At 35.3% G+C, this 15,844-nt stretch overlaps 1 protein-coding gene and 1 long non-coding RNA gene across 10 annotated transcripts in view; both read right to left on the bottom strand.

Moving 5' to 3' along the window:
- Window positions 1-11,552, bottom strand: part of slc16a1a (solute carrier family 16 member 1a) — a 71,831-nt gene extending 60,279 nt beyond the window's left edge. For 3 of the 9 annotated variants that reach the window (XM_073952462.1, XM_073952459.1, XM_068221607.2), the window contains exons 1-3: window positions 11,520-11,552; window positions 10,527-10,651; window positions 6,697-6,769 (exon numbers count right to left, since the gene is read on the bottom strand). The gene's annotated coding sequence lies outside the window, so the exon portion shown is untranslated. Of the gene's footprint in view, window positions 1-6,696; window positions 6,770-6,862; window positions 7,034-10,526; window positions 10,652-11,519 lie in introns of those variants that run through there. The other 6 variants (XM_073952461.1, XM_073952457.1, XM_005172095.6 and 3 more) reach the window with 3 other exon arrangements.
- Window positions 11,553-14,540: 2,988 nt separating this feature from the next.
- Window positions 14,541-15,014, bottom strand: LOC108190503 (uncharacterized). Its single transcript, XR_002459015.3, has 2 exons — window positions 14,822-15,014; window positions 14,541-14,615 (listed from the first exon to the last, which is right to left on the bottom strand). It is a non-coding gene; the product is annotated as an uncharacterized lncRNA (long non-coding RNA).
- Between the last annotated feature and the right edge of the window lie 830 nt (window positions 15,015-15,844).

Raw genomic sequence — 15,844 nt, 5'->3', positions numbered from 1 at the left:
TAGCCTCAGTGTTAACATTGCAGCGATTGTCAACCCTCGGCAAAGACACAGAAGTATCTCTGATGCAAATGAACGGCACGCTGCCATTCGCCTCACCGTTTGCTCCTCTCTGTCACACACTTGCAAACACACCGTGTGATATGGCGCGACGTTTATGCTAATATGAGCTTATTGTGCAGCAGTCGGCCTGCGTTTGTTGAGTATGTGATGAATCTGGTGTCAAAACTGTTAGCCAGCAATGTCAAAACAAGTAATGTGACCCTGAGGCACTAACTTGTTCAAAAAAATAATAAAAATTCTGTAATTTCTCTCAGATTTTATTCTAACTGGTTAAATCACTATTTTATTTCTTTATAATACTGAAAATTTATTATATTGCAGATTTTTTTTTAGCTTAAAGGGAAATTTCACCCAAAAAATTAAAAATCTGTCATCATTTATTCACTGTTTACTTGATCCAAACTAGTTTAAGTTTTTTTCTGCTTCATGTTGATCACGAAAGAAGATATTTTAAAGAATGTTGGAAACCTGTACCCATTGACCTCCACTTGTTTTTCCTACTATGTAAGTCAATGGTAATGGGTTTTCAGCTTTCTTTAAAATGCATTTCTTTAAAATGTGTTTAGCAGAGGAATGAAAATGAAAGTTTTGAAACCACTTGAGGTTGAGTAAATGGTCAGTGAATTTTCTTTTTTGGGTGAACTATCACTTTAAATACCCCATATGGTGAATTAACATTGTTAACAGTTGTTTCTTGTTTTTAATATGCTTAAAGACAAACTATTTGCAGATTTATCAGATATTTATAAAATATGTAAAGCGCTTTATAAATGTAAGGAATTATTATTATTATTACTACTTTAAAATGAGCTGAAACGATAAGGGTGACTTTATTATCCTTTTCTCAATTATCTAACAGATTTACACTAAAATCTAATGATTTCTTTAGATATTTACAACTGCGACATTATTTCACAAATTATAAACAATGGGATCTAATTAAAAGATCTCCAACAAACATAGAAAAACATTTTATAGATTATTTTATTGATTATTGAACATGGTCTGCCTAAAAATCTAGTAGCCCATTTATACAGAACATTAATGCAGGATAAATCTGATGACTCTTATATCAAAATAAATTGGGAGTTAGAGTTAAACACTATAATAAAGGATGTAATGTGGGAATAAATATGCACAAATTGTCATCAGGGTGAAAGCAGTCAAATATGAAGGACTTCGACTGGAAGATGAAGATGAGGTTTTTCAGAGTTCCATTAGTGGTCGCCAAATTCGATAGTTCTATACAATTATCACAATGCTGGAGAGATTGCGGAGAAGTGGGGGACTATGTTCACATATTTTGTTGATGTCCCCAAAATACAAGTGTATTGGAAGGAGGTTAAAAGGGAGATTAGTAAAGTTTTAGGATACGACATATTAATACACCCAGTATTTTTTTTATATTGTTTCCCGCATGATCAATTCAGTAAGTCTCACCTATTTGCACTACATATACTATTATTAACTGCTAAGAAGATAATTACAGTGAACTGGATGAAGACCTGCCGACCTACTTTGACAGAATGGACACAGAGGCTGATATATTACAGTATATATATATAAATATTTATATATAAATGCACATATATTTATATATAAATGACTGCAGATTTGCAGTTAAAATTAGACCTTTTCCAACCGACCTGGGCATTAATTGAAACATACTTGATCTTTGAAAGGCTGTCAGGGGTTTTGTATTTGTCGTAGTTATTGCCTTTATATTGGAGTTTATTTATTTATTTATTTATTTATCTACTTTTTTTTTAAGCTGTCACGATTATTTATCTATTATTATAATTTTTATCAATAATTATTTTCTATTAATTGGTTTCTTTTGTGATTGTAAAAATGTAATGTAAATGGAAGTAAATGTTTTTGTATACTATGTTTTTAAAAACTTAAAAAAAAACAGTTTAAAAAAATAAAATGAGCTGAAACAACACAATTATTGAGATTTTGCTGGGAAAACTAATTTTTTTTATGTTCAATACACTTAAATTTGTTCAATCTGTAAAGTTAACTTAACTGATTTGAGTTGGAACAATATGATTTAATTGTTTGAAACCCTGCATTTTTTACAGTGTATAAATCAGGGGTGTTGCTAGACATAAACCTCTACTGGGGCACGGGTCTCCCTCAAATGCAACCCCGTGCGCGGGTGTGTTTTCTGCGTGTATGCCTCAGTTTGTTTTCAATTAAACTACATTGCTTTTGCAAGTGCTAATTAGGTTGTATATAGAGAATAATGTCTTTATTCTGGGATTACCACTTTAAATTAATACAGTTTACTTTATACGTAAGTGTAACTCAAAGCATTAACTGGGGCACTAGCAACTTTAAGGGTCTAGCGACGCCCCTTTTATCAGAAATATACAATGTATACACAGAATAATAATTAATCAGAGGGTTAAATTAATCAAACACTGATAAATACTTCTATGTATTTTCCTTTTGGATTTACGATCATATTATTAAGTGTGGCGACATGGTGGCTCAGTGGTTAGCACTGTTGCCTCACAGCAAGAAGGTCGCTGGTTCGAGTCCCAGCGGGGCCAGTTGGCTTTTCTGTGTGGAGTTTGCATGTTCTCCCTGTGTTGGCGTGGGTTTCTCCACAGCCAAAGATGTGGTATAGGTAAATTGAATAAACTAGTGTTTCTCAACCATGTTCCTGGAGGACCACCAACACTGCATGTTTTGTATGTCTCCTTTGTCTGTCACACCCATTACAGGTCTTTTAGTCTCTGGCAATGAGCTGATGATCTGAATCTGGTGTGTTTGGTTAAAGAGACCTAAAAAATGTGCAAAGCTGGTGGTCCTCCAGAAACATGGTTTAAAAGCACTGGAGCAAACTGAATTGGCCATAATGTATGAGTGTGCGAATGAGCGTGTATGGATGTTTCCTAGTACTGGGTTGCAGCTGGAAAGGCATCCGCTGTGTAAAACATATGCTGGATAAGTTGACGGTTCAGCGGTTCATTCCGCTGTTGCGACCACGGATTAAAAAAGGGACTAAGCCGAAAAGAAAATGAATGAATGAATAAATGAAGTTGGCGGTTCATTCCACTGTGGTGACCCCAGATGAATAAAAAGACTAAGCAGAAGGAAAATGAATTAATACATTTTTAAGTGTGGTTATTTTGCTTATTTCAAAACCACAGATGTTTTATTTGCATTTTTGCATTTTCTGACAGTATAAACTGTCCAAAAAGTATTACATTTAGGTAATACTTTAGACAATACTTGAATAGGTAATGTCTAAAAAAATTAATTCATCTAATCTCCCGCTTTACCTGTGTCTCTTCTCACCTTCACATAAAAGAGTAAAACATATTCACCCTGGGGACAAAAGGATGCACTCGCAACCAGCCAAAATGAAGAGCACACAGCAATAATCATTTGCATTTCCAACATCTGCTTTCTTGACGGAGACCAATAATTTGTTATTTTGCTGCCTGGAGGCCCGTCTTCATATGCAGGTCCCCTATTGAGGTGTTTTGTCACAAGAGTGCATTTTTATGACACCGGAAAACTCCTGTTGGGTGAATTATTGAATCTCCTTTCGCTATTTATGCGTTTATATAATTCATTATTTATTTTATTAGTAGTTAGGGGCTGGGTGGGTAATTTGCCCTACATGTTGCAGATTATATTAGACACTGCTCTGGCTGGCCGGTCAAACTGAAAGCCATGTAAAATTCAATACGCGTGATACATGGGCCGATTTTCTAGCCTCAGGATTTGTAAGGTACAAAAAAGGCTCTGGCTGCAGCAACAATAACAACAGATCCTTGCTAGTTGTAAAGAGCCATCAGGACTAAGTCCCTGGGGCGGATTTGTGACAGGGTTTTTTTCCGGGAAGGTCAAATGCCCCGAGAGCTCTAATAGTAATGCCGCTTTGAGCGGGGTCGCCGGGGCAGAAGTCTACTGAAGACTGGTGGATGGAAGAGTGAGCAAGTTTTCACTTTCATGCTCCTTCGCTTCATTTTCCATTTTGCTAATGCTGCCATATATCTCCCCGTAGGGAGGGAGGTGGTTTAAACCCCTGGGAAGAAAGCAGCGATCTAATATACTGTGCCTTTTTTAGGGAAAAGAGATGTTATTTTAGAGAACTGGATCAAACCTGTTGGGTTGTGGCCCAGAAATGGATTTGAGCTCTTTTCTGATCATAGCAGTGAAAATGTATTCTAATTATGAATAAAAGAATCAATATAATGCATAGAATGAGTACAAATGTTATTTTCATTCAATTTTTACCATCAATGTTCACGTTATTGGCTTTATTTATTATATAGTTTATATTGCTGAATTTGGCGACGCAGTGGCGCAGTAGGTAGTGCTGTCGCCTCACAGCAAGAAGGTCGCTGGGTCGCTTGTTCGATCCTCTGCTCAGTTGGCATTTCTGTGAGGAGTTTGCATGTTCTCCCTGCGTTCGCGTGGGTTTCCTCCGGGTGCTCTGGTTTCCCCCACAGTCCAAAGACATGCGGTACAGGTGAATTGAGTGAGCTAAATTGTCCATAGTGTATGAGTGTGTGTGTGTGTGAATTTGTGTGTGGATGTTTCCCAGAGATGGGTTGCGGCTGGAAGGGCATCCGCTGCGTAAAAATGTGCTTGATAAGTTGGCGGTTCATTCCGCTGTGGCGACCAAAGATTAATAAAGGGACTAAGCCGACAAGAAAATGAATATTGCTGGATTTTTTTCTCCATCTATAGCAGAGATGCCCAATTTAGGACCCGTGAATAAGTAGATAATTTAGATATTGTCATTTGTAAGCAAATGTAAACTTTTATTTGTTTGTTTGTAAATCTAACTAAAATCAAATGCTTCAATTAAACTGTGTAAATAATCAGATTTAGTTTAAATGCACATACTGTCACCTGATGGATAGAGGACAATTGAGGGCAAAGGCAGGTTCTGCTTGACTGGTGTATTCAGCATTGAACTCCACTGTGTTATAAACAGCGCTTGACAATTAACTTTTTTGATCAACAGCCACCATGGCTAGTAGATTTCCAACATTACTAGCCATAGGAAAATATATTTTATATGCATAAATTTGACTTTGACACATTAAAATTAATTGATTTAGATTTTGTGTCGTTTCCTCATTCATTACACTTCTTGTGTGTGTTGTGTGTATGAGCTTGCTTAATGTGCATAATTAAATGAGTTGTGTAGCATTGCAATTAGTTTTTATTTCATATGACTTTTCAGAGCTCAAAATTAAATTTATCTTTGATAAGCGTTAGTTATACATTAATAAACGTTAGTAAGCAGGTTATATTCTTGACTTATAAGCACATTTATGATGTGCTTAATGATTGTTTTTTCATACTTTATTTATTTTTCATTACTAAATGAAGTATTGCATTATTTACAAACCATTTGTATTTAAGAGTTGGTGGTTTTTAAGATCATTCAGAAAGAGTAAGTAAATGATTAATAAACTATTGAAATCAATGTTTATATATCTTTTTTATTGTTGAAGTTCAACTAACTGTTGCATAGATACACTACCGGTCAAAGGTTTGGGGTGAGTAGGATTTTTAAATGTTTTAAAATAAGCTTCTCCTGCTCACCAAAGCTGCATTTATTTAATCAAAAATACTGTAAAAACTGTAAAATTGTAAAATGTTATTGCCCTATAAAATAACTGTTCAAAAATGTTTTATAATTTAATTTATTAATTTATTCCAGTGATTTTAATTATGATTTTCAGCTACTCCAGTCTTTAGAGTCACATGATCCTTCAGAAATCACTCCAATATTAATTATTTTTTTACTATTATTTTTATTATTATTATTAATGGTAATAGTAATAAAAGAAATAATGACTGGAGTAATAATACCTTTTAACAAACAAATAAATAAATAAATATTTAATTAATAACTATTTAACAATTTAACTCTTTTACATTTAATAATGCCACCTTGATGAACAAAATAATTTTATTTAAATTATTATATAAAATTAATAAACAAAAAAAAAAACTGACCCCAAACTTTTGACTGGTGCTTTATAATATAATACACATCAATATCTCTTCCCATCATGGTTTGACCTTTTAAAGATTCATAGTTCTGTTCTATATCTCATAGTATCTAACATAAAAAAAGAATTATAATAAACAATAAAGTATTTGTGAATAACCAAATAAAATTTTCTAGGGAAGGATTCCACACATGTTCATAATTTGTCAAAATGTATTTTCACTGACTGAAAATGTTTTGCCAACCTTCAGATCACATGCAGTATACCTTAATGTCAAAACAAGTACCACAATCGAAACATATTCCAGTAGCTCAACTTAACTCAACAACAAATCCCTTCAGAAGATCAAAATCTGTATGCAGGCAGAATAATGCTGAAATTGGCCAAAGAAGCAAGAGGAAGGAATTATTCATAAAATACTCCATTCTAACAATCAGGCAACACAACAATGGCCTCTATTTCAAACTGGTTAAAGTGCTCCGAGCCAATAGAGAGATTAATTTGACAAACTTTGCTTGTTCTGTTCAACACATCTATGCTGTGGCAACATAATCTTTCATTTCACAATTAAAAGCAGAACCCGCTCTTATAGGCCTGCATACTATGAACCAATGCATTCAGAAGATTGGGGAAGAAAGCTTACCTGGTAAACAAAATGCAAATCGCAGAGCATGGCAACACATCCATCTTTGATTAGGGCAGAGCCTGCTTGCAGCCTGAAACAGAAAGAGAGAGGTTAGTCTTTAAGTGGATCCACCTTTTCCTCATTCTGCTTTAAAAGCTATTCCATGTTATCAGATTTTGGCCACCCGTGTAAGGCACGACATTTCTCCCAGATTACAGCATCTTTTATTTAAATGTCAGGGTCCTCCGAGGCTCTCCGGCGGAGTACGGTCGACCACAGATGTTCAAAGCTGTTCTGAGGTCAGTACTTTATGTGCGGGGGATACAAGAGGCTGAGACTCAATCTGTACCTGCAGCTAGAAAGGTCACAGGAGGAAACTCATTGGAAAACCAGTCTTTAATACAACCACACACATGTAAGCCTGATGTGACGCGTCCTGTGCGGAAAGCGTAGACAGATTGCTGAATGTTTTATAGGAACCAGAGTTATCAGAAGAAATATGGCAAGCAATTTTAGTGGGTTTTTTCAGTCTCAGCTCATTGGTGTTTATATTTTAACAGTATGACCTCAATTTACTAATGTACATATACATACCCAGCACGGACACGATACGCACATACATACATACAGACGGCGCGTTTAGCTTTGCACTCTTTTTGCACGCAAACGTGCAAATGCTACGTCAAGTTGCAGTCGGTTTGAAAACCGCTCCAATTGGTCCATCGTTTTATGTTGTTAAATTGAAAAAAAAAAGACTGGGTGTGTTTATATCACCCTAATATGACTGCCTATACACTATCCCTACACATATTTCTGTTCAAACAGCTTGAAAAGTAGATTTTTCACCATAGGTGCCCTTTAAGCTTTTTTATTTGACAGGCTGGCATAAATGTGCAGCATCTCCATTCTCACAACGAGTTACTGAGTTCTCTCATCCAACAGAGTTTGTACTTCTGAGGTAATCTGGGATAGATCTGCTGCGAATACATTGCAAAAGCTTATTCAAATTTAAGCATATAGCGGACTTTTTGAAGCACTTCACCTCAAGGGTTATTAGTAATTTTTTTAATCTAGTAGTTTACTGACCAACAAATATATATTAAAATTAAGATACAAATTTATAGTAAACAAAATTTGTTTCAAAATTATATTTTTTCCAAGAAAATAAACGATTTATATTTTAGTTTGTGCTCATCCTCTACTCAACTGTGTGGTGATGATTTGTTTTACTCTGTAAAAAATAAGGATTTAATTAATGCTTCACTGCTTCACAGCTGCTGATGTGCTTTCATTTGCTATTGTTACAGCAACACTTTTGACTGCTTTGGGATGTAATGCTTATCATAGATATCACGGGATGACTGATTATGAAGGAACGTGCAGTCTGACACATTTGTCAAGATTTTACAGAGACAAAATCACATAATCTGACATAGTGACTTTCGTAACCGACAATAAAAATCATGCGATTTGACTGGGGCTTTAGAGCACAGTGAATGGGAGAGTACAACACATTTGTTTTTGTTTTTTACATTCCTATTTGCTAAAATAATAAATGAAAAAGTGCTATCAAGAAATAAAAAAAAAAATAAAAATTGTTAGACTGATAGCGAAAGAGAAGAACATCAAACATACTGTCCCGCCCATAGATGCTGCATTAGAAATGCCTCACATGAATGATAATTCATTTCTTGTAATTTGATGCTAATAAATAATATAATACATATGTAAACACAAATAAATGTAGATATGTTTATTAAAAATGTAAATATTAATAACTTTCAAGGATATAAGATGCTGACAACCATTACACGCATCAAAACTGGTAAAAAGGGTTCATAACTCATTTTATAAAACACATTTCATCATAACTCTTTCATAAACGTTAGCATGCTGAAAGATACACGTTCAAATCCAGGGCTGTGGCTGGGCCCTGCTGTTGCAATGGAACGTTCTATCAAAGAGCTTAGAATCACCAAGAGGCGACACTCAATATAGAACGTTCTATTGCAACAGCAGCGCCAAGCAAAAGCCCCAGGTTCCACCATTTCGGAGTGAAAGCGATCCGCTGTTTATTGAATCTTACTGCTGTCGCGATGGAAAGCAGCTGCTTTGTTTTTTTATTTATTTATTTTAAAAATGCATTAAAGCTGAGATACAACCTGAAAGATGATAATACAACACTTACTATCACAATCATCAGCACTTTTAATAGTTTATTTTACAGACTTAAAATATGCTGCTGTTCTATTGGAAATTTCATTCCAAAATGTGTTGCCTCTTGGTGATTCTATGCTCTTTGATATGATGAATGAAGACCCGCCTACTAGTACAGGAGCCAATCATCGATCGCTAATTGGTAAAAAAAAGCCCGCCTTCTAGTACAAGAGCCAATCATTGATCGCTATAGACAGAGGAAACTCTGGGGAAGAGGCTTAAGCAGGTCGCACACCAGAAGGGCCGCTCGGCGACGCTTCGCGCAGCGCCACACATTTTAAAATTCATAGGTTTCTATCAGGGTACACACACCGGCGCCGCAAGTCGGCGGCACCCAGCCAGGACTTAGGAAGCAGTTCATTTTTCAGCCGCGCCACAGAGCGCCATCTGATTAGTTTCATGTTAAATATCATGCAAATGTGCGCGTCTGGTGTGTGATAGTTTAAACTGTTATGTGTGCGCCGTGTTGCGACGCTGAGCGGCGCTTCTGGTGTGCAACCTGCTTTAGACAAGACGTAAGTTTCTGCAAGTTTTGTATGATTTAGACATTTAGAAATTAAACTAAAGGGACAGTTGTTTTTTAAGTTTATTTGTGATTCCTAATATGAAATTTAATGGTGAGCTTGGCAAGCAATTTTGGAGAATTTGTTGTTTCCCTATTCGAACAGAATAACTGAGCATACTGCCTGAAAAGCGTTTCAAAGATGGCTGCAGAGTGAAATGAATTGTCTTAAAGTGACTTCATTATTCGTAAATCCAAATGTGAGCGTGAAACCTAGTGTATGAAAAGTTTTTGTGCATACCCAGCGTTGATACATGAGGCTCCTGGTGTGCTTAATGCAACGTATTGTGTGTGTGTGTGTGTGTGTACGCATTGAAGAGCCGCTGAGCTGACAGGTCTGGAACACACACACACACACACACACACACACACACACATACACGGGCACGGACGCACGCACTGTATTTCTGACGGCAGACACATGAACTGGGAGAAAAACATCTATAGCGAATCCTGTACTAGAAGGCAGACTTTATTCGCCACAGTGACTGTTATACTTTTCCTCATTCAAAAAAACATAAGTGACATGTCTCGTGTGTTCTATAGTCTTTGCTGTAAATAATAAACATTTTAAAACAGAACACTGAAACTGTGACAAAACATTGGTGTATTAAACTGACAAAAATGTAGTGTAACTACAATGATGTACTGTGGTATTGAATTATTACCATGCTTATACCACAGTATTTGCACAGCTTAATGTAGATACTTAAAAGTAGGGCTGTGCTGTTTTTCAAGTTTGATCAATATCAGTATATTTTGTTATAAACAATATGGTATGAGGAAATACCATATAAGAATAAACTAGTCTGTTACTATAGCGCATATAAAAAATAGCGAAGGAGTGAAGTGCTTCAGGGAAAGTGTAAAATCCAACTTGAACTCGTAAGCATGAGTCATGCCTTATATTAAGGGCTTTAAAATAACTTGTAAGATTTAGTTAACACATATAGTTTGAAGCGGTCTGCCCTGCCAGATGCTCTGACTGACACATGTGCTGCTGACAGACAGGTTTCTTGCACTGTGCAGTGTGTTTGAGATGTAGTGTTTTCCTGGGTGCATAACTTACATTTTATAGCTCTCCATCTGTAAAAGTATAAATATTTCCATGCATATTCCCAGGTGCACAAGCCGTCTGCATGCAAGTTTCTGATACACTTCATTAATTGAGCATCAAACAGGCCATCGTTTTAACTAAAACATTTTTTGTTAGACAATAAATGCACCATACAGTATGTAGAAAGTTAAACCAACAAATAAGATTACTGTTATGATATTAGTGACTGTAAAATCACTATTGTGATGGGGTAAAGTAAACAAAATAGTGCAGTGTTTCTTAATCATGTTTGTGGAGGACCACCAGCTCTGCACATTTTCCATGTCTCCTCAACCAAACACACCAGATTCAGATCATCAGCAAAGACTAAAAGACCTGTAATGGGGGTAACAGATAAAGGAGACATCCAAAACATGTAGGGCCTGGTGGTCCACCAGGAAGGTGGTTAAGAAACACTGCCTTATATGACTTAGTGCTTTAAAAATATATTTTTGTCTTATTTTAAAGTTAGAGGTTTGTCTAAAGTTTTGTCATGTGATGTTAACCCATTTCTATGTGTTTTAGGTGTTCAATATCCCACAAAGCAATAATGTGTCTAATAGGCATTTAATAATATCTTAACACGTGTCCAGGAATAAAGTCTAGGAATATTCTAAACCTAGACTAGTCACCAAATACACAGATTAAACAGACTTCACATGGGTTACTATTTCTGTTGATTTGATGACCAGTCTTGGGCTATTTCAGACATTTATTTGATTTTAACTGATACCTCAAATTTAGCCTTGTTTTAACCGAGCTGTCTATGTTTAGACGTCTACTAGACATCCATTAAATTTAGACACAAAAAGCGCTTGCTGGGTAGACAATAGTAGATGTATAAGATGTGCTAAAACAAGGATACATTGGGCTCTCAGTGAAAATCTTTAGAACGAAATTACATCTGTATTATTGTGATAACAAACACATATTATACTTTTTAATCGGAGCTTCAGTACAACTCACCTCTCCTCAATCGATTTGCCGCGAACTGAGCTTGAGCAGGTGGAACCGGAAAGAGACTTAAAGGGACCACGTACCATTTTTCCGCAACACACCACATTGAAAACCATAGATATATACACTAGATATCACATTAGGACTCTGAGTCAGCTCTGAGTATGCGTCAATAGCGCCGCCACATTTGTACAGTGCTCCCAGGACAAATGTCATTTAACCGCACTAATCAAGACAATGTAAAAGTGCTAGACTTTAACGCTATGTACGGGTGTCAACCACTTAGACGATGGATTCGTTTTAACTACCACTAATTCACTGACAAAGATAGAAACATCAAGTGTTGTCTAGTATTAAATAATAATTCTTATTTATGATCATTCAGATCGTGAAATATGTGAATAGCCTGTAAATTTAAATATGGCTGTGCCTGTCTATGTAATACAGTGGAATATACTAGTATACAACCCATATTAAACAAACACTTTTAAGTGTATTACTATTAAATTATTACTTTTAAATGTAACATTAGGCTATATATATATATATATATATATATATATATATATATATATATATACAGGGGCGTAGATTTAGGGTGGACATGTCCCCACCAATATCCACAAACTACCAAAATGTCCCCACCAATAATTTAACAACAAACACGTAACATTAGGCTATATATATGTAGGCTATATATATGTATATATGTAACATTAGGCTATATATATATATATATATATATATATATATATATATATACAGGGGCGTAGATTTAGGGTGGACATGTCCCCACCAATATCCACAAACTACCACCTAGACATGCCGAAAGGGTTAAATCACGTTCTCTCCTCCGGTCGCACCGCCCCCAAACACATGTGAACATTGTGATTGGCTGTGCCTTTCCCTGGTGTCATGTGAGTGGCTGCTTTCAGATCATAGTTTCAGATACAAACAGCGGGAATTTCCCGATGTGTGCAGCAGGAATACCCTTCTCGATGCGTGAGGTGTATGACAGACACGCACAAGTTAGGATGGAGGTAGCAAGAAGAGGTGGACATAAAGAGCTTTTTCCAACGAAAAGTGTGAGTCACATAAACTCAAGTTCGCTGCTGAATGAGTCCATCACGATAATGCCGTTATGCTTGTGTTTTCACCGCTTTTACGTTCAGTCTAACGTTAAAGCAGACTGATATAGTCTGTAAACAATATTCCCTGAAAACTAACTGCAGAATAAACACCTACATGTAAACGTATGAAAACTAGGTCAAAAGTCTTTATTAAACCCTCTCTTTATCAGTTAATAAACATTATTTTAACATAACACTTTCAGGCCTGTAGCCAGCTTATTGAAAGGGGTTATTTGTTTTCTGAAAAACTGAACCTTTTTGCAGTTATTCACCTGATTTTCTGTTTATTTGAGGTATAAATAATACATTTTAGTGACATATTAAGAACTAATTTTTGCTGGATAATCTTGTTGGATAGTTATTATAACTACACTTTTTGATGTACCAAAACTATTTCATACCATTTTGTCAAATTGCTTTATTTACACATTTAAACTGTAAATTTTATTACAGTTTTATAAATAATAAAATACTTTGAACTAGAAATTAAGACTTTAAATTCTTAGAATAAAGAAATGAAGTACAGATGCCTAAACCTCTAAATGCCATGTAAAATGAGCATTTTTCTCAGCCTTGTATATTTATGTTCAGTTATTTTACTTTAAAGGCAATGAAAATAACATATTTGTCACAATAAAAGGTAAATCACTGAGTCCACACACAGTAGTTGGAGAAAAATGCTAATTTTAGAAGAAAATATTAAATGGCATTTAGAGGTTTTTGCATCTAAACTCTTCAAATATGTAAATATACTTATTTTTAAAATACAATTTTTTATCATAATTTTTTTTGGGAAATCTGTTAAAACTTGATTTAAATTAAAAACTGAAGCCTAGGCACATAACAAACTGGCCGGCGCATTCAACCTACTTCAGTGAAAATTTATCCATTTGAATAATAAGATAAATTCAAACATAATAATAATAATCCAACTGTTGGTCTTTCAAACCACCTGACCCCCCTTGGCTACACGCATGACTATTTAATTTAACTTTATAAATTGTAAGAAGAGAGGATTACTCAATGATACATTTTATTAGCAGTTAAATAATAAATACCAATATATATATATATATATATATATATATATATATATATATATATATATATATATATATATATATATATATATATATAAACAATATTCATTCTTGGCGGGGGTGACTCGTCCCCAGTCCCCACCAATGTCAGGTGCAAACCTACGCCCTTGTATATATATATATATATATATATATATATATATATATATATATATATATATATATATCAGCACCTTGGAATTATGGTTCTATCTGCGTTCTGAATGATTTTTAGATATTGAGCTTCAAGGTTTTTGCATTCCATAACAAACAATAGGCTATGTGTGTAACATTTGTTCTTTTTTTTTTTTTTAAGTAAAAAGTCTTAAAATGTAAACAACTTATAAAAACTCATCACATAATGTAAATAAGTTGTCATTTAATAAGAATATGTCAATAACCCAATTTTGACAAAAATGTCAGATAGAACCTTCTAAGATGACGATTTATTGAAAATCCTAAACCCCCCCTGTATGTAAATGTGTATATATCTATGGCTGTGGATGGCCACAGTCCTCCACTGCACCTTGGACTCGCATTCTTTTCAAAGGAGCGCTTCCCTGTTCTAAAATGGCGGCTCTATTGAAGCAATCCTTCAAATAGACAACAGGGTAGGTGACATCTAATGTAAATACCTATGATTGAAAACAAACACTATGAAATCATTAACTCTGAAATATAAGATATTTAAAGAAAACAACTTTAAAAATATAAAATTAAATAAAATTATTTGATGATTACAAGAAGAAAATTTTTGAGTGAATTTAATATATATATAATATATGTAGATGCCCTTTGGTTTCCATGAACGAGACAGAGAGTTTCTGACGGGTGCTTGATTCTTTATTATGCTCAAGACGAGAGCCATTAAACTTTCGTTGCGTAGCACCGTGAAACTACACAAAGAAACAACAAAAATCAATAAAAACAACTTGTATACAGAATAATATGACAAATAAAGATATAATGTACAGAGCGACATATGAAAGTGAAACAATGAAGTATATAACGACAGTTTGAAACAACTAATAAGAAGGCAGAGCTCACGATTAACATATACATACAAATGAACTCATGTGGCTTAAATATTAACTTCACATACCTCGCTCCGCTTTCCCAAAGGGTTCTATTAAATAAATTGTGCAGGATTAAGCCTCCTTTTTCCGTAAATCGCACAGCAACGTGTGTTCTCTTCGCTCCTGCTAGCCTGATTAACCTATTAGTCACCTAGGCTACCGAAACACGTGACATGCTCTGATGCTCTAAAATTATTTAAAGGGATATAGTGCTTTAGTGGTCACTTACAATATAACACCTGTTACACTGGCAGAGTGGTGATAAAACAAATCAGCTTTTAAAAAGGGGGAGGAGCTACACTATGTCCCACCCTTTTTTCATGTTTCGGTAGAGATTATTCGCCAAACATCGAAGAAAAATGCATATTTCAAAGCGTTTCACGGGACCTTTAATGTTCTACTAAAGAAAGAAACAGCCTGAGGGTAAGTAAATAAATAGTAAGTTTTAATTTCTGGTTGATCAACCCCTTGAAAATCACTTAATTCAAAAAACAAATGACAGTACCGTGCTTACACTTCAAGCACTTTCTAAGCACCTATACTAATAATAAACACAGCTTCTGATCGGTCCTCAGAGAACACTGATTTACTCATTGGAGTCAGCAATAAGCCACTAGACACCTGAGTCGCTATACGGTTATCACTGCTGTAATTCCTTCCTGTGATTTGGGCGTAACTCAAGCAAAGGTGGAATAAAGGCTTGCTCTTGCCTTTGGGTGAAGGGTGTCCAGAAACTTTGTCACATTAATTGATGGCTTCATTAGATCGCAATCAGAGCACTTCAGTTTGCCTCCAGGGCCCGGCTAACCCATTCCTATGCATTTGAGAATAAAGCTGGGAAAATAGGGTTTTACTGCAGTGGATATTGCGCCTGTCACACCAAGAGAACCAAGAGAAAGCCTCTGTCTGCTACCGGCATAATGTAGATAAAGTACAAGCAAGGTCGAGTTACATGGAGACTGATTGCGGTGTGATAGACTGCGTTGCGGGCCAAAAAAATATTCAATGACAAAGAAGTTTAGACAGATACGAACGTTTTAGACACGACA

Source organism: Danio rerio, chromosome 6 (genome assembly GCF_049306965.1).
Source record: "Danio rerio strain Tuebingen ecotype United States chromosome 6, GRCz12tu, whole genome shotgun sequence".
Taxonomy (NCBI): domain Eukaryota; kingdom Metazoa; phylum Chordata; class Actinopteri; order Cypriniformes; family Danionidae; genus Danio; species Danio rerio.
This window is presented reverse-complemented; position numbering and strand designations above follow the sequence as displayed.